The sequence below is a fragment of the Spea bombifrons genome, chromosome 2 (assembly GCF_027358695.1).
Source record: "Spea bombifrons isolate aSpeBom1 chromosome 2, aSpeBom1.2.pri, whole genome shotgun sequence".
Classification (NCBI taxonomy): domain Eukaryota; kingdom Metazoa; phylum Chordata; class Amphibia; order Anura; family Pelobatidae; genus Spea; species Spea bombifrons.
In genome coordinates, this window is record NC_071088.1 from 60,972,251 (window position 1) to 60,996,578 (window position 24,328).

Sequence of the window (24,328 nt, forward strand, 5' to 3'; positions counted from 1 at the left end):
CTCCTCCTCCTTCAGCACTTTCATGAGAGACTGACTAGGATTTATACAAGGCTAAGGAGTGTGATCACTGGGAAATATATATATACGCATGTGAATACATACACGCACTATATTAAATATATATATATATATACACATTATCATATATATATTTATATATATATATACATATACACACATACATAAATATATATATATATATATGTTACACACATTACACACATTTAGATGGATCTCCATAGAAACAAACATATGCACAATGTAATTATTTAAATATGAATAACAATATTAAATGTACATGGATGTATATGGATATTATTAAAGAAAATATAATATTAATTATAAGATGCTATATACATCAAAACTGCAAGATATGCTGGTGATTTTTTGATGATTTTCTTTTTTGCATAGATATTTCTTACATGATGTCTAACAATATATATTGACTGTAACCATAGAAACGTATAGGTAATATAGTGGTGAGCCAATATGGACACATTTAAAAACTGTAGAAAGACATATGTATAGGTGCATGTATAAATATATATATGTATATATATATTTATATACATATATATAATATCAAAGGTGTTTCATAATATTTTTGTGTTTATAAATAATATATATATATATATACACAAATATACGTCAAGTGTAAATAATACAGTTGTACGTAATGTCTGCATATATGTCTACACACATGCTTCTGTAGGAGTTGAATTAGGACTCCCATTATATATTCGTAATTTCGTCGCGTATTTCCCGGGGATACGTGTAACCTATACAGAGGATGCTTCTTGCGGCTCTAACCCCGTTCACAGTGAAGCCGGTTGGGCCGGCCCGGTGGGTGGAGCTCCGTGCCTAACACACATAGCGGCGCATCGCAGCACAGTACAGCACACAGGCCACGTGGGTGTGAAGCTACTGCTCTCTGGCCACGCCCAGCACGCTGATTCGGCAGCCGTTCGCAATGGTGGCATCTTATGGACTGCAGGTTGGAAGCCTTAGCCGGCTGCATGTTGATTGGACGTGACGTCGAACCATTCCACCTGCATGGATTGGTATATTGGCCGGGAACCGGTTTACAAGTGGGCTGACCCAGGAAAATCCCTCCGAGTGACGTCGCCAGACTGTTGTAAATGGTTGCTAAGAGCAACGATGAGGGGCAGAGGCCTATGTAGTTGGCAATTCTGTTTGAAGGTATAGTTGTTTCTTAGCATTTGTGACGTGACCTTAGAGCATGATTTACTATATAGAGAATATATTTTTTTTTATTTACAGACTTGCTTAAAGTACACAACAATGCACAACTTCACCTTACATTTACCACTTGCTCAAATGCTTTTAAGGTACAAATACTGAATGGTAGCTCTTCTAAATCTATTCAGATTTTCGAAATAAATTACCTATATTTTTAATTTCACCTGCTATAAATTACTAAAATGTCTAACTGCTCTTAATGTATAAAAGTTAGACCCTAAAAGTAATCATTTAGTGCTGTTAATAGAACATCTGGGATTATACAAATTTCATTCTGGTGCAAAGTGTCAAAAGGGGTTTTGTCACAATAGCGAGTGATGGATTGATCCAGAGACCATTTCAGTGGTTGCTATAGTGATAAGACCACTTTTCACAGCACAAAAGGTGCTTCTTACAATTTAAACACTGGTTATGTATGAAAAGTGATTCTGATGAAAGTCATCTCAGTACCATAGATTGTCTATTAGAGCATAACAACTGCCTGTGTCGTTAACATTTTTACCAGTTCATCAGTGTTAAAGGGACACTCCAGCCATCATATGCATTTTAATGCAAATGAAGACTGCTTGGTCCCTTTAAATTGTTATGTTGTCCCTCTGGCAAAGGCATGGGGGGGATTCTGCAGGATGACTGCAGGCCCACAATCCCTCGATCGACTGGTGACATCAAGTCTCGGGAAGATTCATGTATCTCCCAATGCCTACAAAAGTTCTCCTTCACGTCTACGTCTATTTCTTCATATCCTCCTTGTTACCCAGTCCTTATAAGGACTATCAAGATGTTTTTGACAAAAGACAGGCTAAGGAATTTCTACCTCACCATCCCTGTGATTGCCCTAATGAGCTCCTTCCTGGTACCGTCCCTCCTAGTGGCAGAACCTAACCTCTGTCATTACCAGAATCCCTTTCTTTGGGGGAAATATATTAAAGGCAATCTTAAGAAAGGATTCATTCAGAAATCCACATCCCTAGTTGGAGAAGGATTTTGATCATCTTCATGATTCTACCAGTCTCATCAAGCTGGACCTCAGGGGGCAAATCATAAATGGCGATGAGTGCAAGACTGCCTTTAATCCAGGTATGGGTCACTATGAATAAATGGTGATTTATAAATTACATTTCCCGTGACATTGCTCTCCAGTTTCTAATAATATATCTGGACGATATCCAGTTACACTCCCCTGGTCTAGATAGAGATCTTAGAGATATGTTCATGTGTCATCCTCCAATGTCTGCAACATAACCATTTCTATGCCAAGCTGGAAAAGAGACAATTCAACTTTCTTTGTATTTCCTTCCTGGGATGAGTCATTCTGGCTTTGAAGTGGACCAAGAGAAGTTATCTGTCATCTCTGAATGGCCTCAAACCCAGGTTCTCAAACTCCTCCAACGGTTCCTCGGTTTTGCAAAATATTATGGAAAGTTCATAAAGGACTTCACCAGGACCATGGCGCCACTCAACTGCCATGACTAAAAAGAGTGAAGGCTGCAAGCACTAGTCGTTTGTAATTATGGCTAGCACCCCTCTTCTTTTGCCTCCCTTATTTAACAAAATCCAGTTCAAGCAGTAGATCATTATGTTACCCGGTTGCCAGCACTCTGGGATAGGGTCTGGCAGGCTTTATGTTAGGCCTCTGTGCTATACGAATGGCCTCCCCATCTTTCCCCCTCCAAATCTTTTTCTCATTACTCCACTTTCTCATAATTTTACCCCAATGACAAAGAGATCAATATACTACCAAACACTCTTCTACCACCTTAGTGTGATGTTCAGTCTTAGCCTTTGATCCTCTACCTCAGTTGTCCTTTAAATAAATTCTAATAAATTCATAAAAGTATGATGGTCCATTCTTGGTTCAGCAACTATACCTCTTCATTTTCCTACTTCTCTTTCCCTCTTTGTTGGACATACTTGTAGCAACTAAAGATTTGCTTCCACAGACAAGTGAATGTTGTAACAAATGAAGAAAGGAGCTAAAGTTAGGCTTCATACCTTGTGCCCTTCCAAGTGGGCCTCCTGCCTTCAGCCCTGCCAAGTGGGCTTTCTGCCTTCAGCCCTGCCAAGTGGGCTTCCTACCGTGCGCCCCTCCAGAGAACTTCCTGCCATACGTCCGGTTTCTTGCTAAGAGACTGTTTAGCTGCATTTGCTTGTCCTGCCATAATATACAATACATAGCATTACCTGGAATTCTGCCTGTGATGTATTTCTTTGTGCCTGTCTGTCTTATTCTTCAGTTACCATGCATCGCCGTGTGCAGACAGAACCCCAGGTATCCCCTGCAATGAGGCTCCTACCCAACCTGATTACCTGGCCCTGACACATGTATTGTATGTTGTTTAAAGTGGTATTTAATAATATAAGATGATGGAACATTAAACCACCATGACTTATTTTCACTTTGTTGGGGGGCCAAATATACAAGCAGCCAATGAAACAAAGCTAGATATGCCCTTGTATACAAGTGAATAAACTAACTTCCTATATGGCATTGTCTTTTATGCCCTTTATAATTGGTTGATGACTTTTCCTAAATTACATAATTTGATATTTAATAATTAATTTCTGCCTGCTTTATACAATTAACCATGCTTTTTGCTAGCACTGGTTATAAATATCAAATGATATTTTATTGTATTCAGTTTGCTCTAATATATTTGGCAAAGGGGATTTCTACTTCTAAATATATTAAAGAAAAATTACATGAAGTACAGTATGTCCAAATTACGTAAGGAAGTACAGTATGTCCAAACTGCTGCAATAACATGACAGTAGAAGCTTCCTCTCCATAGTCTGAAAAGCTTAGTGCTACAAAGTTAGTGCTACATTAATCAGGTAGTGTTAAAGGCAAGTCATCCTGCAATCATCCAAAGTAGCCATGGCTTCCATTTCACGGAAAATCTATATTTGTGTAACAATTTACCTTGTCATATATCTTTGGCAAAGTAATTATATTTTTAAACATATTTATACAGAAGAAATTCCATTCTTCTCAAATGTTTAATGTAAGTTCCCAGTATTCAGATACTTGTGAATATTACTCGAAATATTTTTTTATTATATGGTATAGGCAAAGAGTCCAACAGTCTGCTGGTGAACTATAGATCTCACCAAAAGGTATGCCTCCCTTGACTTTGCCTATATTGTGTAATATTAAGCACACACAACATAAGTTGTGGTGGCATAAAGATGATGGAAAACTGCCTATGGAAGCTGATGATGGAAGACCTGCTTTTCCCACGATAAGTGGTTGTATTGCTACCACCGCTGCAAGGTTTTCTGGGTAGGTATATGTAAACAAGGCCTTTATACATGGACCCCTTTTGAGAAAATGTCCAGTGTAAAAAATGTCTGTTGGGGTTAAAGCAATGATCCACCAGTATCTAAAACAAAGATCACATTTTTATCATGGATCCAAGAGTTCCAGTATTGAAACATGGTGGTTTCTGTTATAGTTGTTTAATTACGTTGGGTGTTGCCATGATCATTCATACATTTTTTTCAGAATACATTTTCTGTCTTAAGAACTGGGCTGCCCAGCACGTTGTTTACCATCTGAATGTGGCTGACAAAAGCCTTAACTGTCCCCTAGCTTGCTTTGTGTTCCATAGGCATCTTAATGTTATAATAGCCTTACATGATGATAAAGCCTTGAATATTGTTACATGGAAATGCTTTTGGAGAATGTCACAAGTTTACGTTTTGTTTTTTGGCATCTTGTTATACTATGGCCAAGGACACTGGAATGGGACATCTTTAAAGCAATTTTCCGCATCCATTTGCTAATAGCGAGCCACATTAATATTTTTTTTAAACAAATGTAACAAAATAAAATGCAGATGCTAAAATGGTGTGCTGAAGGATTTAAGGTTTGCCTTGACACACTCTCTTTGTTGATGACCATACGTGCAGTGTGCCTTCCATATTTGCAGGTTCTTATAGTTGTGCGGCTATGTATTTGAATCAAAGTCTTCTGTATATTTATATTTAGCTAGGTATGGGCAAGGAAACTGCACATCTAGGGGCCACAAAGCATGGTAAGAGCTGCAAGGATTCTGTCTGGAATGTTACCTTCCACCTTTAAAATCATAGGTAACTAACTATGCTTTATACATGGCCATGCTGCACTTCTTACAAGACACACTGCTTTGGCCCTTTAAAATATATGTCCTCCCTTAAGTCATCTTACGGTATTTTTTTTATATATATAAAAGGCTTGCCACTAAGGGGGTTGTCTGTCAGTTGCTGCTCTATGATTTGAGCCTGTCCCACTCAGCATGATGGACAATTCTTAAGGTGACATGCCCTTCCACTGCAACCACATGATAGTGGTCACTCTATGCCAGCATTCTGTTTGGAGAAGATGTGTCAGTAGAAAAGTATTAAGCACTGTAAAGTTTCATACAGCCGGTAGAACTTCAGCGTAAGCTAGGATGTCAGTAACGTGAGACCCAGTGATGAGTACTGCGTCTCCTAAACAGGATAACACAACATGACGGGTAATTGGAGGAGGGTGTGGGGATGGTATGTGTACAGTAGGAAGTTTGGGATAGTTAATGTGCTCAAGGGTCATGAGTAGGGATCATTTGTTGGTAATGAAGTCACGTAAGAACATACAGTGCTGTAGCTCATGGAGTTCTGTGTGTATTTAACGTGTCAGGAGAGGGGTGGGTATATATGAGTAGTAGTTGGTTGATGTGTAATGGTGGAAAAGCTGATAAGAGGGAAAAAATACGGTAAATAAAAAGCAAAACCGCTTCTTTGTTAACTTGGCACACCATTATAATGATGGGCACATATACTAGTAGTAAATAACACCCATTATGAATAAGAGATCCCAGGGAGTTTCTCCTTTAAGAAGGACTAAGTTGACCTTGTATAAGGCATAGTTAAATTGAAATGTTTCTTATGTGCATCTTACATTTTAACAGTCTTTTGCAGAGTGATCAATTCAAAGTCCAACTAACCTCCAAAACGTCCTGTTTAGTGATTACGCCAAATGGTTTATTGAGTAAAGCTCTTTGACTAAGGAACAAGTAAAATTGGGCATTACCATCTGTTATTGGTTTACCAAAGCAACAGGCTAATAGTCGTGTGACATGAGCTAGAGGTTTAGTTTATCAAACGTAACACACACTGGGCAATATTTTAAAAAGTATTAGTAATAAAGCTTCTTTACCCCCCCCCCCCCTTCTAACTATGTGAATGCCGTATGCATTTGAGTTTTAATTGTAGCAAGTGCATGCCAGGGGTTGCTATGCGGACCTTCGGCTGGAGGTGTAATTAGCTGTCAAAATGCAGCTAACTAACATGCAGCACCAGTGACAGACTGCATTTGAATAGCACAGCAGTATATCCCCTCTATTAATTTAAATGGATGGATTTGCAGAGCCCAGAGTGGTAAATTGCTGCAATAGCCTAAAACAACAATTGAATAACAAAACCGATCTCTCAAAACCGTCACAATTTACTATAGACAAATGTTCTGACAGAGGTCATAAAATTAAGCCCCTTACCCACTCCATATGCACAGAAAGCATCTTTGTACAGCCATTAGCAGATGAACGCTAATCTGGAATACATCTTTCTATAGAAGAAGAATTAATGTTTGTGTGTTCTATGGAAGAAAAAATTCCTGGTGCAAGTTATAATTATAAAAAAATGCAGATTCTGGATGAGCCTCCATGTCTTCCTGACATCTGCCTAAGTTTTGTACATTGATTGTCCTGGCTGTTCATTTTTCATATACAGTGGTCTATGGAAAGAAGGTGGCATCAGTGTCCTGTTGTGGAGACCCGGTGTATTAGTCCAAGTGCAGAAACAGGAGCTGGTAGGAAGGCTTGGAAGAATGTGGTGTACCGAGAGAGACATTAGGCAGATGGCAGAACGATGCACACCCATGATGTATAGCAAGCTGATAATGAACCTGTTGCTCAATGCAATAAGGTGAAGTACAGGTCTAGGTATGTAAATTCCATAAGTCATTTAGTTACCTGTGTGCACCCACCCAGTAAATGAGTCATTAGTGACTGATGTATTGCCTTAAGAAATGTTATTAGCATATATGGCAATACATATCCAACATTATTTTAGAGAAAGCTTGTTATGCTACCTCATTACAAGTGCTGGTTTCCTTTTGGGAGTAGGTTTTTGTAAATCCCGGATAGATCTCATGATATAAACAACAGCTGCACGTTTCACTTCCCCATCATGTGTCCCACTCACGGGATGATTATTACACATAGATCCTGAGTGGGACGCCCCTGGGTCATGAGACAATCTCAGCCCCATAGAGTACTGTCCCTAGAATGACAGAGTATGGAGGAGAATAACCTTCGCAAGTATGCTCCCATTGTACAGCATGTTGGAGATGCCTAATATTTTTTATACTATGCCACATGGTCACTTGTAATGTATCGTGCCGTTATACAGTCAGCATAGAAAGAGCAAAAGGCAGTGCAGATGCATGATTATTGTATAGTGCAGAATGTTCTGCTATCGGTATGTAAGTATGGAGTATCATCGTACAGTGCAATCAGTGTACATTTACTGAACCTATTTATGTATAAAGAACAATTACTTCATATTTAATAAACTTAGATAGTATGTTAGCAGTAGCTCCTTTCATTTGGAGACACGGGAACAGAAACTGGAATATAACATTGCAACAAAATAAGAAAAAAGACGTGGACATATTCAAATAATATTCTAAAACTGCCAATGAGGACTGACTTTGTCACTAGTGACATACCAAGTCCGTCATTGGTCCTGTAGGGGAATGTTTTCATGACATACTTGATACATCATTAGTCATAAAGCAGGGGTGTTAGTGACATTAGAATGTCCCTAAATTTAACATTTTGTAAAATAACTCTGTATTAGCTCCTAATATTTGCTCCTCCATAACTTCCAAGCCTTTCATCTACATGGACCCAGATGTCCAGGGTTGGAAGAGATGCTTACAAATGAATCTTTCAGAATATCCGACAAGGTATGATTGATAGAGCTGTGTTCATATATAAGTGTTTTCTAAATGTCTGCAAAACTCTATGTTGTAAGCCCTATATCCTCTAGCTTCAAAGCACACTTTGTCATTTGTTTTTTTGAGAAGAACAGAAAGCTTGTATTGCTGTATTGATTCCTTCAAAAAGAGAACATACCTGAAAAAATACCTTAGATTTTACTGTAAGTGCATTATGTTGTGGCCTAAGCATTTTAGAGTAAATGGCACCATGGTTCCATCCATACTTTTCTCAGATAAGTTAGGAAGTTTGCTTTGGAAGTGTTAACATGAAGCCTTTTCATCAATATACAATAGGTTTCTGTTCCATAACTTTTTTATGTCTCACTGTTATCCACATGAGAGGTAGGGTTACCACATCGGCCATGTTTTCCGGGACACATATAATTTGTACGTATTGCTGACCAGCACAAATAAAATGCTGCCCTGCAGTATGGGGCATGTATAACTGACATATTGGTTCCCATCCATAAGTCTATACCTCCCACATACTGCAGGGCAGGATTTTTTTCTGGGCTGGTCAGCAATATGTAAAAATGATATGTGTCCTAGGAAACATGGCTGGTGATGTGTTCACCCTAGTGAGAGGAGACCAGCTACCCTCTGTAGATCTCATTTATATCATGGGCTTGCCAGACCTGAAGGTTAAAATGGAGGGGGAAAAGCAATGATTTCTAGCATGGATTTTATTTATATTTATGGAAACATTCTATTTTTCTGTGTCCAAGTCACAGTGCCACCCTGTTTTGGGAAAGACGAAAAACATTTCCAGTTCTCTTTTATCAATGTTGTAGTGTTACCCTGCAATCAGATGGATACAGTACATATCTTACTGCCAGGTCACACTTTCATCATGCTTTATATATATATATATATATATATATATATGTGTATATATATATATATATATATATATATATATATATACCGTATTTGCTCGATTATAAGACAAGGTCTGAAATGCTCTGAAAAATACCCCTCGTCTTCTATTCAAGGTCGTCTTGACCTCAAATAGAGGTCTGACTATAAGACTAAGATCCAGATCCCCCGCAGCGCTGCAGGGGACCTGGATCCTCCTCTCTGGTAACCTCTGCTGCTGCTGTCACTTGCTCTGGGGGCTTCTATGACAGAGCGCTGGCAAGACATGACCTTCGATTCTGGAGAGAAGCATTGGTAAGTCGGGGGGGGGCAGAGTGGCATATGGGGGATATAAGGCATTCCTGTAGGCAGAGTGGCATATAGGGGGTTAAAACGCATTTCTGGGGGGGCAGAGTGGCATAATAGTGGTTAAAAGGCATATCATGGAAGCAGAGTGGCATATAGGCAGGTATGGGGGCAAATGTGCATAACTGGGGGGCAGGTTGGCAAATAAAAGGAAAAATAAACAAAAATAAATATTTTTTCTCAATCATCGTTTTTATTAAATATGAAAAATAGTTTACATGAATTAATATTTACAAGTAAAACATTTTTCCTATAGGGTGGGCTTATATTCAGGCTTTTTCTTTTTTCCTAAATACATATTCAAATGTTGGGGGGCTCATCTTATAATTGAGCAAATACGGTATATTCTTCATATCATGGGATCACCATGTATAGACTACATATCCCATCATCCTCTTGTCCGTGTCATTGTGCCATTCACCTGTGGCAGATACAGACCAACTGTACCATCTTTCAGAGATTGTGTATTTCACTTTCACTTAAATGAGCAGATGTGATATATGGAGATTCTGAGCACCATTATACATTGCATTTGGGAGATGTTGTCATATTTAAAAGTCACTGAAATGACACACAGTCTCCTGATTCATGATTAAAAATTAGACTGGCCCAAATCCAGTTGGGGGAGGTTTAAATCTCAGCATAAAGAAAGAAAGAAAGGACACCCCCACGCTCTCTTCAAATCCAATTAACTGCTTAATTAGTCAGACATTTCTGCTATTAACCCTTTAGTAGTCTCTGAGGAGGATCACATAGTCCTGCGCCTATAAACTGCCCCACAAATGGTGTTCAGTGGCTGATCTATTGCCAATACCTCACACTGGAGGAGAATTCACAACACATTTTCCAACTGTATGAATATTTGGATATTTCTACATTTTACAGGTTTACAGTGATAATTAAGGGAATAAACACAAGGACAGTCAGAACTAAAACACGGCTGCTTTCTCTACCTCATAGAGCTCATTATTATTTACAATGTGCTAATATATTCTGCAGCACTACTATAAAGGACCAAGAGCTACAAACAGAATGTCATCGAATGTTTCCCTTTTTGATAAATTAGAAACAATGCAATATTGAAAAAGGAATCCTATACAGGTTGGATATGCATGTACATATTAAATACCGTATAAGCTGACACCTGCCCTTCATCAACACTTTATACTATTAGTATACTAAATTTGTGTCTTATATATTTATATATAGCCACTTTATTTGTATACCAGGGGTATAGTTATTTCTCACTTTTTTGTTATTGACCCTCATTGATGGCTGCTTTTGTATGGGCGTGTTTGGGGGGGGGGGTATGAGCATGGTACATCAATATGCTAGTTATTCCACCTTTTGCAACAGATCATGACTTCCATATAGTAAAATAGTCCGTTACATTTCCAATTATGTCCAGCAGTTTCGCTGATTGGAAAACAAAAAGCAGAAGCTATAGTTTAAAGGACCTTTTAACAATGCTATGTTGTTATGTTTCCCTCTTTAACCCTTACAGTGCCAACCACGAGATACATGGTTGAAAAACGGACCTAGGATGCCAACCATGAATCTCATATGTGACACTCGCAAAACGGAGGCCCCCAATGCCAGCACTGCCAAGCCGATCCCACTCCATGCCATACATACTGCTGGACCTGTGGGCCATGCTCCCACAGTCCCAGCACAGTGACAGAGTCTGAGTGCCAGAATATAACGGCAGAAAAGCTGCTAGACTTCCCCCTCCTCCACCAGTAAGTGTGTTAGTAAATATAAATATAAATATGTTACTATGTGTAGGTATCTGTACTGTAAGTATTTTACTTGTGTTTGCAAGTATGTTCCTGACCTCCCTCCTCCTAAGCTGACAAAGGTAGAGGTGTGTGTGTTCATATGTTTGTGTGCATTGGTTTGTATAAGTATTTTAGTGCAGGGGTCGACAAATTTGTTTTTAGTGTAGGGGCCACTGAAAAAATTTAGGAGTCAACTTTTTTTTCCTTACCAAATTTTATTTTCATATATTATCCCCTAGTCTGCAGTTTAACAATGTTTATTGGGGCAATACAACATAAAACACACCTTCGGTGCTGCACCTCTTTCTACAGTACTGCAGTTAACCCCTTCATAACAAGGGGTATTTGCCACTCTGCTCTCCAGATATGCCTTATACCTGCCTATATGCCACTCTGCCTCAATGATAAGCCTTTCACCCCCATTATGCCACTCTACCCCCCCAAATGCCTTTTAACCCCCGAAATGCCTACAGGAATGCCTTATACCCCCCCCCCCGACTTCCCCAGACTCATTCCTCGTACTTCAGACTCCCTGGTGTCTAATTGGGGCAGCCGGTAGATGCGCATTGACAACCTCTGCTGCCCGTTAGTTCCGCTGGGGCTTCTATGACGGAGCACCAGCGTGACGTAACCTTCAAGTGCTCAGTCATAGAAGCCCCGGCATCCCAAAGGTGCTCTATTGAATTGAGATCTGGTGACTGTGGAAGCCATTGGAGTATGATGTGAGCTTTGTGACATGGTGTATTATCCTGCTGGAAGTAACCATCAGAAAATGGGTACACTGTGGTCATAAAGGGATGGACATCAGGTAGCCTGTCACTTTTAAACAATGCTCAACGGTTCTAAGGGCCCAATTGGTTCTAAGGGCCCAAAGTGTGCCAAGAAAGTGTCCCCCACACCATTACACCACCACCAGCAGCCTGAATTGTTTATACAAGGCAGGATGGATCCATACTTTCATGTTGTTTATGCCAAATTCTGACCCTGCCATCTGAATATAGCAGCTGGAATCGAGACTCATCAGACCTGGCAACGTTCTTCCAGTCTTCCATTGTTCAATTTTGGTGAGCCTGTGCGAATTACAGCCTCAGTTTCATGTTCTTAGCTGACACCCAGTGTGGTCTTCTGCTGCTGTAGCCTATCTGCTTCAAGGTTTGACGTGTTGTACGTTCAGAGATGGTATTCTGCATACCTTGGTTGTAACGAGTGGTTATTTGAGTTACTGTTGCCTTTCTATCATCTCGAATCAGTCTGCTCGTTCTCCTGAAATACCCTCGACCACATCTACATGCCTTAATGCATTGAGTCACTGCCGTGTTATTTGTGTTAACAAGCAAAATAGATGTACCTAATAAAGTGGCCAGTGAGTGTATATATGTGAGTGTGTGTGTGCGCGTGTGTGTGTGTGTATACACTAGGGCTGCAACTAACGATTATTTTAATAATCGATTAATCGGCCGATTATTTTTTCGATTAATCGATTAATCGGATAAAAAAAAACAATATGCAAATTTTTCGTTTATTTAAAAGAATTTAATGAACTGGATGTTAAAAAACAACTTAAAATTTACATTAACATTCTTATTTTGTTATGATGTAATAAAAAACAATATTTTCAAAGTACAAGAACCCAAACACAATATTTATGAAACAAAATAACCCCAAACATTCTGAAAAGAGGTGGACTATTACTGTTCAAGAAACTTTGCCCCAGCACTTTGCACTTTGCACCCAGCACTTTGCACCCAGCACTTTGCACCCAGCCCTGGCACTTTGCACCCAGCACTTTGCACCCAGCACTTTGCCCCAGCCCTGGCACTTTGCATCCAGCACTTTGCACCCAGCATTCAGCACTTTGCACCAGCACTTTGCACTTTGCACCCAGCCCTGGCACTTTGCACCCAGCACTTTGCACCCAGCCCTGGCACTTTGCACCCAGCCCTGGCACTTTGCACCCAGCACTGGCACTTTGCACCCAGCACTTTGCACTGTGCCCCTGCACCCAGTCTCTAACTCTGCCCTGCACCCAGCCCTGCCCCCACATTCTGCCCTGCCCCCACACTCACACTCTGCCCTGCACCCACTCTGCCCTGCACCCACACTCACACCCTGCCCTGCATCCCCACCCCCACTCTGCCCTGCACCCAGTCTCCCACTCTGCTCTGCACCCAGTCTCCTGCCCTGCACCCCCCACCCCCACTCTGCCCTGCACCCCCACCCTGCCCTGCACCCACACTCACGAACCGCTCTGTGCGAATGGAGCCACTCGCACAGAGCGAACCGCTCTGTGCGAATGGAGCCACTCGCACAGAGCGAACCGCTCTGTGCGAATGGAGCCACTCGCACAGAGCGAACCGCTCTGTGCGAATGGAGCCACTCGCACAGAGCGAACCGCTCTGTGCGAATGGAGCCACTCGCACAGAGCGAACCGCTCTGTGCGAATGGAGCCACTCGCACAGAGCGAACCGCTCTGTGCGAATGGAGCCACTCGCACAGAGCGAACCGCTCTGTGCGAATGGAGCCACTCGCACAGAGCGAACCGCTCTGTGCGAGTGGAGCCACTCGCACAGAGCGATTCGCTCTGTGCGAGTGGCTCTGTGCGATCCGTGCACATAGACATGAAGAATACTTACCTCCGGAACGCGTCACATCCGTCACGTAGCTGAAAGAAGGCGGAGACTGCAGAGCGTGTAGCAGAAGCGGGGAACGCTCGCGGAGGTAAGTAAAAGGAGCCGAGTGCTCCAACAACGAATTGATCACTCGATTAATCGATAACGGAAATCGTTATCGATGATTTCCGTTATCGATTATTATCGATTTTATCGATTCGTTGTTTCAGCTCTAGTATACACACACATATACTACCCCCCCAGCTTATAGAGACCTTCCACGCTGCTACCATTGTAACCCTGCTGGGCACCTCATGGCACCGCTTCAGGAAAGAGTAGGGTGCCGGATTCGTAATGGTAGCCCTGGACAGTTTATACTCCCTTGTCCTGCAAAACCCTGGGCACCAATAAGTGGTTTATAGTCCACGGTGACCTGGCGCAGAGTGTCTGTCACTATATGTGTATTAGGAGCTTTGGCCTCCCCACCGTAAGTTTCACTGGGGGCTCCAGTATTTTTATTTTTTTGCTATTGCACTGTAGGATGCCTTTACTATGTCTCCTATAAAATACTGGGATCAGAGATTGTAATGTTGCTGGTGCCCCCTCTTAAATCCTCTCCCCCAATCAAAATGTAAAATAAAATAAAAACAACTCCCATCACCCTCAGCCAGAATGATGCTTTTTGTTTCTTTAGCACAATTATGTGTGCCTACCTACTCTGTGTCATTTTCTGTACTGTGACCTACATGAGGTGTGTGTGTGTTTGTGTAAACTTCATGCATGTACAACCACATGTATTGATATATTTACTTAGAGACTTTTGTAGTTGCTGTTACTTATTTGATTTGGTATTTATAAGGAAATACGGTAATAGTGGACAGTTACTTTTTTGTATTCTTATATTACGTGATGTAATGCAGAGGTCTTGATTTCTGATGTTATATGGGCATAACTTTTTGGCCCGACTGGTCTTGTTTGTGTTTTAACACTGTTGTTTGAGATTAATCAGTATCAATTTAATATAATTACTGAAACGTAGATTTTTGGATTTAATAATTGCCTTAATGATAACAGTTCTTCGGTGGTGTTCATACAGAATTTCATATTGTCACTTTGCAAACAGTCTTAATTGTAAGGTGAAGAGAAGGGCCATCCCTGTAAGTACCACACCATTATTAGATTAGCTTTCTCTTTACATGTTCAATACTACATAGGATTCTGCTGGGACCTGTCCTGTATAATTAGGATTTGGAATAACGACCTTGGAGAATGATCCTGTAACAACTCACTGTGGGGTTTGTCTGTCTGGGGTCAGCCCTTTAAATTAGAGATTTTTTTTTTCTAGGACTCTTTAATTAAACACATTGCCTAATTATAAGATGCTGCACTATCTGTTACCACCTGCCAGATACTTAAAAGACAACCCTTTATGTCTACATTACCCTTTTAACATTTAGATTTGATTTTAGGTTAAATGAAACCAAATCACTTACTGCTTTATTCACTTTTGGTATAAACCAAATGACTAATGTTTCATCTGTTTTATTTGACTGTATTGACATTATCCGTATGAAGGATGGTATCTAGTGTCTATCATTTATTTGTTCATTTTGTACAACAGTATCAGTTTGAGCCGTGAAGACATAGACCGGGGACTTGTTTTCAGCAGGAGTTTTTCCTGTTATTAGGTATGAAATGATTGCAATCTTCTATAAATTATTACTTACAGGCTAAATGTGTACTGTGAATATAAAGAATATGTGCAAAAACAGAGGGGTGTTTTTAGGACCTGATCACAAAACTTTGGGTCACGTCGGAGGGATTTTTTTCTGAAGACAAAAAAAAAAAATTGCTGCAGCCCACTCAGTGCTTGGTTAAATGGAAAAGAATTGGTCTGGGGTTCTGATAAGACACATAGTGGGATAATACACCCCCTTCTTCCTTTAGGAATATTTGACATCACCACCTGTTCTGTAATTTCTCCTCTTGCTTAATTAGCTCCTGGCTCTGATTCCATTTGGAATCTGAGTACAAATCACAGTAATCCTCAGTGTGCCTTCCAAGAAAAAAAAAAGCAACCGTTTTTTTTTTATTATTATTATTATATATCCGTTGGAAGCGGTCTTAAGACAATCTAAATATGTGAAGTATCGTTGCTTGAGGGGGTAAATTTAATGGGACAGCAAAGTGGAAAAGTTACAATGACTTAATTGGTTGTAGGGCAAATGACTTAGAAGTCATTTGACCCAATGGTTGTGTCATGTTTACTGGATTAAACTCTTGAGAAGAGCATGTGAAAAATATAGGTAGTGTGAGGTTAGCCCTTCTGACTTGAGATACATGGATGCCAATGAGATACATGTATGCCAATGACATTTATAGGATGCCCCTGGTTTAAGCACTGTCTTAACTAAAGTTTATTAACTCAACCCACGATTGCAAATCATATGACGTAGTTAACAGCTCCTTGATATTGAGTTTGTGTCTATTTAACCCTTTCCGCTCTTGAGCTACTTTGGCACTTAAAGAGTCAGTAAAAAAAAAAAAAAAAATGTACACATGAGAAACAAATGTGCATCTGTGTTGCTTACCTTTGTAACACAAAGACAGATAACCCTGTAAGTCCTAGATGGTAGGATGCTATACCTTCCCAAAAATATATGTATCAGCAAAATGAAAAATAATATCTGCAATAAAAAATCTAGTGCACGGAGATAATGTTCCAGTATGTTAAGGGAGCCAAGTGCCGATAAACCACCAACGCGTTTAATCTCAAAGTCTTCAAGGTGGCAAAGAACATTATTATTATTATTTATTGTTTTATATAGCGCCATCAAATTCCGTAGCACTGTACACTGGGTAGACAGGACATAACAAGTAGTATGTAACATAACATAATATGACTTACAGAGACAACAGGTGAGGAGGACCCAGCTCAAAGGAGCTTACAGTTGATAGGTGATATACACCCTTTCGCGACAAGTAACTAGAAAATAATAATAACAATAACCCAGATGCTGGACACAATCTGATATATGAATAACTATTAAAAATATTCAAACCATAAAATATATAATATATTCATGATCAAAAAAAGACATCCTATTTCTGTCTGGAAACCCGGCTGTCCTTGCAGGTTAATATAGGAGTTTTCACCCTAGGGTGAAGATTGCTTCAAAACGTACAAATTGCACCAGAGGAACAGCCCTCTGTCACATGGGCATAGGAACCCCTAAAAATCTGGGGGGGGCAGCATTTTCCCCCATCAGATCCCCACTTTCTCCCTATCTCTTACACTATCTACCCCCTCTCCCCCTCTCACACTTTCTTACTATCTACCCCCTCCCTACCCTCCCTTCTCACACTATCTACCCCCTCCCTACCCTCCCTTCTCACACTAGCTACCCTCTCCCTATCGCCCCCTTCACACTAGCTACCCTCTCCCTATCGCCCCCTTCACACTAGCTACACTCTCCCTACCCTCCCTTCTCACCAGCTACACTCTCCCTACCCCCCTTCTCACCAGCTACCCTCTCCCTACCCCCCCCTTCTCACTGTCTACCCCAGGGGTGTCCAAGTTTTTTCTGCAGTGGGCCACTTTATTAAATTTTATTTATTAAACCTTTAATAAAATATGCAGATTAAAATAAAGAAAAATAGTTCTATTTATTCTAGGGATGGACCAAAATGAAAATTCTGGACCAAAACATTCACGGTTCACTTAGCCAAAACTGAAAATGACCCCCCACCTTTAAAAATAATAAAAAAACTCACATTTTTAATAAAAGTAGGTAACACACCACAATTGGACAAAAAAAATAGCAATATGACTTGGCATGATAGGAGTGTGATTGCTAACAGCAATCACACTCCTATCATACCCAGGCAGCCAGTACATGCTGGTACAGGGTGGCTGTAAGTGATGTGCAGACCCCATATTGCTGGCAGCATCAATACACAAGGGGGGCAGCTAGCTAGGTTTCAGCATGTACTGGCTGACTTGGCATGATAGGAGTGTGATTACTAACAGCAATCACAGTCCCATCATGCTTAGGTTCCAGCACTTACACATCCAGCCAGTAAATGCTGGAACCTAGGCATGATGGGACTGTGATTACTGTAAGCAATCACACTCCTATCATGCCAAGTGAGCCAGTACATGTTGGTACAGGGTGGCTGTAAGTGATGTGCAGACCCCAAACTGCTGGCAGCATCAATACACAAGGGGGGCAGCTAGCTAGGTTTCAGCATGTACTGGCTACCTTGGCATGATAGGAGTGTGATTGCTAACAGCAATCACAGTCCCATCATGCCTAGGTTCCAGCACTTACACATCCATGCTATCACACAAACACTCATTCATTCATATACTCATTCATTCAGATTCATTCCCTCAATCACACATACTCATTCAAACACCCTCCCCACCCCCTTACTTGCACTGCAGCTCCTTGATGCCGCTCACAGACTTCAGCAGGGGGCGCGGCCTCCCTCTGCGTTTTCTGGAAGCAGGATGTGATGTGATGTCACGTGAACTCTGCTGGGTTCCGTTTCCTCTGTGCAGTACAGAAGACCCTCCCACAGGTAAGTAGCAGGGCTCTTGTTGTAGCAGGGCTCTAGGTGCAGACCCCGTAAGATCGGTTGCCCTGGCTGCCAATCTTACGCGGGCCGTACCTCGAGGTCTCGCGGGCCGCATTTGCGGCGTTTCTATTGGGGGGGTTCCTACGGCCCTGGGGGGGATTTCTTCACTATCAGTCCCCCCTGCATGAGTTACTGGGGGGGGATCTGTCCCCCCTGTCCCCCCCCGGTTCCTACGCCCATGCTCTGTCATACACATTTTGTGGGCAGAAGGTGTGCCGGGAGCACAAATTCATCTTTGCATGTGTAGAGGTTCTAGTAAAGCTGAATGTGAGTGTTGGATCTGCCTATGCCCTGATTCATGACAGTTCATGTAAGTTCAGTAAAGTGGGTGCCTAAGCAGCTGACAGAGGATCATAAGTGCAAGCACTTAGACATTTGTTCCCGACACATGGCCTGTTATCGTGAAGAAGGTGATGAAACTACGAGCCCGAAAGCAAGCGGCAGAGTATGCAGTGGAAGCACCAATCATGATGATGATGATGTCAAAGGCAACAGTAAGAGAATACCATCTCTGAACCTTGAAGCAGATGGGCTACACCAGCAGAAGTCCACACCGGGTGCCATTCCAGACAGCTAAGAACATGAAACTGAGGCTACAATTCACACAGGCTCGCCAACATTGGACAATGGAAGACTGGAAGAACATTGCCTGGTCTGATGAGTCTCGATTCCAGCTGTGAAATTCGGTTGACTGGGTCAGAATTTGGAGTAAACAACATGAAAGCATGGATCCATCCTGCCTTGTATCAACAGTTCAGGCTGCTGGTGGTGGTGTAATGATGTGGGGGACATTTTCTTGGCACACTTGGGGCCCCTTAGTAACAATTGAGCATTGTTTAAACGTGACAGTATTGTTGATGACCATGTCCATCCCTTTATGACCACAGTGTACCCATCTACTTCCAGCAGGATAATGCACCATGTCACAAAGCTCACATCATCTCAAACTGGTTTCTTGAACATGACAGTGAGCTCACTGTACTACAATGGACTCCACAGTCACCAGATCTCAATCCAATAGAGCACCTTTGGGATGTGGTAGAATGGGAGATTCGCATCATGGATGTGCAGCTGACAAATCTGCAGCAACTGCGTGATGCGATCATGTCCATATGGGCCAAAATCTTGGAGCAATGTTTCCAGCACCTTGTAGAAAGTATGCCATGAAGAACGAAGGCAGTTCTGATGGCTAAAGGGAGTCCAACCCAGTACTAGCAAGGTGAACCTAATAAAGTGTCCAGGGAGTGTGTGTGTAATATATAATCATTAGTATCATAAAGTATAGAATTATATTAAAGAATACAATATAATAAAATTAAATTATAGAATAAAATATAATTATTTTTTATAGTTTAGTTATTTAAATAAATTATTAGCGATTACAGAGTTTATAGAAAAGCTTGTAAATCAAAGCCCTTATTTAAACCAAAGCGGTGTAAAGTGCTCAACTTGTAGATCCAATAGGCTTCTCTTTGTAGAAGCCTATGAGTCCTACCCCTCTTTTCCAATATGATGGACTCACATCAGTACCCAAGAATTTAACCCCTTAAGGACAGAGCGGGTTTTTTGTATCCTTTGTGACAATAGCTGTTTTAACATTTCATGTTTAGCTGTAATTTTCTTCTCTCTCATTTAGTGAACCCACACATGTTTATATATTGTTTGTTTTTTATTTTCAGGACAAGCTAGTATCTTTAGATACCATTATTTTGAGCCTATAAAATTACTTTAAAATATATCAATATAGCTCTTACTCAAAAAAAACCTGCTAAATAGATTCAAATAATTGTTTAGAAATGCCTCATTTTATTATATTTTGTTTTCACAACGCTTCTGGTATATGTCACTGTCAACCTCCCAATATGTGTTCAGCAACATCTCCCATGTACAGTGATACCACCCATGCATGGGTTTGTCAGGTTATTTGGGGGTAAAAGGACACATTTGTGACATGCGCAATTCAATTTTCAGTGAAATGTTGACATGTTGAAAATTCTGCCTCTTGTCAGATTTGGGCCATCTTTGAAAATGGTCAGTTCAATTTACCCCCATCAAACTCTAAATGTTTGAAAAATAGTCACCCAGGGTATTTAAAATGCTGGTATTTTAATGCTTTTCATGCACACATTTTACCACTAGTCAAAGTTTGCAGTAGTATTTCTTTCTGTATTTTTCAACACACCTTTTACCTCGGGTCTGAATTTATAGCTTCTGGTATATCATTTTTAGGACTTGTTTATAAAAAAATAAACTTGTATATATATAATTTGGACCTTTTTTTACACTTTGTTGGGACTGGATGGTTCCCCTGATGGTGACACCAGTTGGGGATTTTGTTTTACATGTGAATAGGCTACATCACATGTGAAGTGTTATGATTTATAAAAGGTTTTAAAGAAAAAGATTGACCTTTAGCCAAAGAACAAAAGGCCTTTTGGTTGTTCAGAATATATTTCTAGGCTTTACAACTAGCACATTCATAAAAACCCAATGGTTTGGAATCCAACTGAGGGGTCCTGTGTTCATTGATAACTCTAGGTTAACTAAGAGCAACAGTATTTTCACGTTCGGAGCTTTCCTTAAAGTGATTGTAGGGTTTAAAGGTAACTCATGGCCTAGAATTAGATCAGCTCTCAAAGTACCCCAATTCTAACACAAAATCTTTATTTTTTTTGGCCCTAATATTATATTGGGTCAAAAAAGAGCACTGGAAATCTGAAGATGCAGGCGCAGTATCCCTAGGTAGTAGCATAAGGTTCTGATCAAGTTTTTCCATCTCGCTCTCCACCTTTACAAGATTTTCTAGATTTTAATTCTTCTCCAAAAACCTATTCCTGGCTCTGCTCACAAAAAAAACCATCAAGTTCACTACAATATTTTCTACAATGAAAGATTGTGCTGGTATCACCTGGGATTCATATTTCATTTATCGACAGTTGACTTTTTAACTTACCTGTAATATATTTAAGGGGTTGAATGTCTAACAGGAAAACCAAGTGATACAGAGTGATGTCATCACAAAGGTCTCCTGTTGCAAAGTGGAGTTGTTATAGTACATTAAAGGGTTCCCATGATATATGTTAATGTAAAGTATCTGTGTCCTTATGATGGGTGCTATTCCCAATATAATGTTAATTAATTCTATGTTTTAAAATACAACACCAACTGTATTGATAAGTATTTATAAGCCAATGCCAGCACGTCATGCTAAATAATTGTGTTATTTACACAATAATGAATGTTTAATGCTGTATTCTACTACAGAGGTTCTGCAGACTGGAAATTTCTGCCATGTTGTATCTTGAAACTAAACAGCTTTGGACCAGTGCCAGGATACACAGAACAGACTGCAGAGCTACCTGCTAGGTAAGATGGAGCCTACAGACGTCTAGTTTCCCATTTTAACATGATCTAAGCTAGGTATATTCAATACACATGCATATCACGATTCATATGCATTTCTTTTTATATTTAATGAACGATGTCTTACGTATAAAGAGCAATGTGGTTCAAAGTGGTTAAAGAGAACCCATATTAGTAACCAGCATATTATCCCTTTCTGCTCTGGACCAAATTAAACTACTTTAGTTTAGGTCGTGTCACAAACTGTAAGTGACGTTTTCCGTTTTAGAGCCATGTATGGAGGATACTACCTCTGTAAGCCTGGGAACCTATATAGCACTTGGGTGTCTATACCCATAAACAATAAAGACAATCTGTTTTTAGGGAGTCATTTTTGTTTGATCTGTCACTTTGTGGTGCACATTCCTCCTGTAACTTGCTAGTTTAGATTCTGGTATCCAAATTGTCGGCTTTGTGTGTGTGTGTGGCAGCATACCCTATGTACTACTGCTTTTAAAATAGATGTAGTACCAAGGACTATAGTTTTACTTAATGCTTCACATGCAGATGTTACTCTCTCTGCATAGAACATGCACACTTGCCATATTCAAACACACACACCTTTTGTCCTCAAAGCATAAACCATTACAGATATGACCAAAATGTACCCAACGCATGAAAGTCTTTCTGGCCTCAACTGTATTTTGTACAGTTTGTGTTGCCAATGAGGATTGACAAGAGTGTTTGACATAAGTCTAAACCAGGTGTAACCAGTAAGTAACTCTTGAGCTATTCATAACACACCATACCTGGCTAGCCTGTGACTTGTATAATAATGATGAGTGTGACTACACGGATAGCGAGGATGTTGCTCTGTTTAATGGTGCTCAGCACCTGCTTGTAGAGTCCCTATTGATTTATATTAAAGGATACTGTATAGTTAAATAATGACCTGATGGTAAAGTGATGTACGTGGAGAGATAAGTCAGCATGCTGCATTGTATAATGATACTGAGTAGATTTGAACTGAATGAAAAAAGGTAGCCCTTTACCCATTATTTTGGGTATTTATACACTGATGACATGCCACTTCTTATGATACAGCCTGTCTATATGCTGAAAAAAGACTGCACAAACCTATATTGAAAATACACAGTAATAATGAGTATCTGCAGCAGTCATCAGGGTTAAAAGCCTCCTCCCTTGTCTTCCTGACGCCTTTTCTCGGAAAGTATTTTTCGCGCGGTTTGTGCCAGATGATCCTGTTTTCCGTGGGCAGAGTAATTAGCGATAGCTGAGAAAAGTGGGGAGGGAGAAAGCGCAATAGAGAGATAAAGGGTGAAAGTAAGAGGGAGACTGAAACAGAAGGACAGAGGGTGGGGAGAGGCATGGGAGAAAAAGAAAGTAGGGAGGGGAGAGAGAGAAACTGCACTAATTAGCTGACACATTAAACAATGATTCACACTTCCATAAGGATCTAAACAGTAACCTGCAAGCAACAGTTTGCTTAAGAGGAGACATTTATAGGAATGTGAAAGGCAGCGTCTAAGTATGGGTTTACACCATATAGGAGACAATTTTCTGTGGCTTTCAGCACACGGTCACCTCAGGCAGATTTGGAGCATATAAGGTTACCTCTTTAAAGTAAAGGGACATGTTCAGATAGTTTTGATATGGAAACATAGAATTTGATGGTAGATAAAAAAAACCATTTGGCCCATCTAGTCTGACCGTTTTTCCTAATGTAAGGGATTCAAACCCCTATTAGCCATTGACCTTGTTCCATAGTGAGGATAGCTTTTTTTCTATTTAGTGCATGTTCCTCATTGTTTTAGCCTCCACCACTTCTGCTGGGAGACTATTCCATCTATCTGCTACTCTATCGTTAAAGTAGAACTTCTTTACATTACCGCTTAGCCTCTGACCCTCTAGTGTTCTTACATTGTTCCTTTCAACAAGCTTACTTTTTGTACTTTGTTAAATGAGCTTGCCTCTCTGCTTTCTTCCAAGCTATACATACTAAGATCCCTTAGTCTTTCCTTAGAATTTATATCTTGCAAACCACTTACCATGTATAATTGCAGTTTGTAGGGGCAAATTCAATTCCTTATTTCATGAAAAACAACTTTTTCTTTTACAACATAATTGCAAAAGAGTTTTCTAATGATCAATTACCCTTTTAAACTTAACCTAGGCTTAGCTAATATGACGTGCCATTGGAGCACAGGGGTGATGGTTGCTGATAAAGGGCTTCTGTACTCCTATGAAGATATTCCATTAAAAATCAGCCGTTTTCAGCCACAATAGTTATTTACAACATTAACAATGGCTGCACTGTATTTCTGATCCATTTGTTATTTTAATGGAAACAATTTTCTTTTCTTTTAAAAACAAGGACATTTCCAAGTAAATCAGACAAAAGGAATGAGGGTCTCTGTATTGGAAAGTTTGCACCT